At 37.0% G+C, this 1,902-nt stretch overlaps 1 pseudogene; it reads right to left on the reverse strand.

Annotated features, from left to right (window-relative positions):
- Positions 1-961: 961 nt before the first annotated feature.
- Positions 962-1,067, reverse strand: LOC145293557 (U2 spliceosomal RNA; annotated as a pseudogene).
- Positions 1,068-1,902: the final 835 nt, after the last annotated feature.

The raw sequence follows: 1,902 nt of genomic DNA on the forward strand, positions 1-1,902 counted from the left end.
AATTCATTTGCACATGCTTTTCGAAAGAGCACTGGAAATCTGGGGAGGCTTATTGTCACTCAGCTTCCAGGAACGACCAAAGGTTGTTTTCAAGGAGAGACCTTTGACGACCTGTGTGAAAGCTCCTTATGAGCCAATAATAATATCGATATTATATTTCTGAAATGTTGAGATGAGTATTGATTAATCATATCATTTGGATTCTTCGTACTACTGTTTTCCTTGTGGCGTAGTTGATAAAGTAATTGGTATATTAGGTTACATTCTTTGGAAGTTGAAAGTTCAATCCTCAGTGCGGGCGACACTAAAAAATAAAATGTACTGTATCTGTTCATTTGAACCTGAAATTATAAACATTGGTCAAGCGACTCATAAAATATATATCAATACTGAATTTTCAAGAGTCTACGACAATGTTAAACGCCTGTAAAAAAAATGTTTAGCACCTTGTTGTAGACATTTCATAAGTTTAAAAAATGAATTTTGTACGATCAGCTAGAATCGAGACCAAAACATATATTTTTTAACCTTATCCGCTAGAGCATGACCTAAATCCATAGCTATACAAAAAGAAAAAATGCAAAAAGTACGCTTACTTAATGACGACCCATAGCATTTAATTAGCACACTCACATTAAAAAAAAAACAAGGCCGATAGCCATTAGTCGCGTGCTCTCGTGTAATGAATGAATGCGTGAATGTAGGATTGACATGAAATTCTTAAAGATAAACTAAAATGACCGAAAAATGGGCTGAAATTACTTAAATAAATAAAAAGTAAATGACTCAGAATAACTTTAATGAAATTAAGGATGAATTGAATGACCTTAAGAATGACTTGAATGCTTAAAAAATAACTGGAATCCTTCAAAAACAACTTGAATGATTTGGAGAATGACTTGAATGGCTTTGGGACTGATTGATTGTAAAGTGGGTGATCATTTTACATTAAATTAATACAGAAAAGTGATCCACCACTTTATATAACAAAGTTACAAACATAAGTACAGCATGTAGTAAGAATAGATACTACACTTTGATCTTTGCCAAAAGGCCAAGAAAATTATATTTATATGCTCCCCCACCGAGCAAATTAGGCACAAGGCCGATTATTAATGTGAGGAGTGAAGGAGCAATGGAGACCAACTTCCCGGGGAGTAGGGGAGCTGGATGATGACAATTGGTATGAAGGGGTTCCCTAAATTGACCAAGGTCTTATATGTGGGGTTGGTATTTATTTGCTCCCCCACCGAGAAAATTAGGTACAAGGCCGATTATTAATGTGAGGAGTGAAGGAGAAATGGAGACCAATTCCCAGGGAGTAGGGGAGCTGGATAGTGACAATTGGTATGAAGGGTTGCCCCTACATTGACCAAGGTCTTATATGTGAGGTTGCCCCCACATATGGTCTTTGCTTGCAGTATCTGCCGGACAGATACTACACTTTGATGCTTAAAAAGCTAAGAACAGAATCTATCTACAACATACCTTTGATATTAACCAAAAAGGCCAAGCACAAAAGTGTTACGGACAGGCAGACAGACTGCCAGACCGACCGACCGACGGAGTAACTTATAGAGTCGCTTGCACGCGACTAAAAACGTGTATAGTTCACTTACGCCAGGCCAAAGTCAACGTTTTTTCTTTTATTTATTTTGACCTCTTAGCGCGATTTTATCGGCTAAAACCATAATACAATGCGTGCTTTATGTTCAAATACCTTATGTATGACCTTTCGCACCCCCACACACATAGATATACATACACACACACGCACACACACATATATATATATATATATATAATATCCTTTCATCGTAAATTGAACTCATTAATAAGAACCCATTACGTAAGGTACACCCGGGATTGAACAGAGGATCATTCGATCTGTAGTCGAACGCT

The sequence above is a fragment of the Euprymna scolopes genome, chromosome 14 (assembly GCF_053919585.1).
Source record: "Euprymna scolopes isolate OS-2025 chromosome 14, ASM5391958v1, whole genome shotgun sequence".
Lineage (NCBI taxonomy): Eukaryota > Metazoa > Mollusca > Cephalopoda > Sepiida > Sepiolidae > Euprymna > Euprymna scolopes.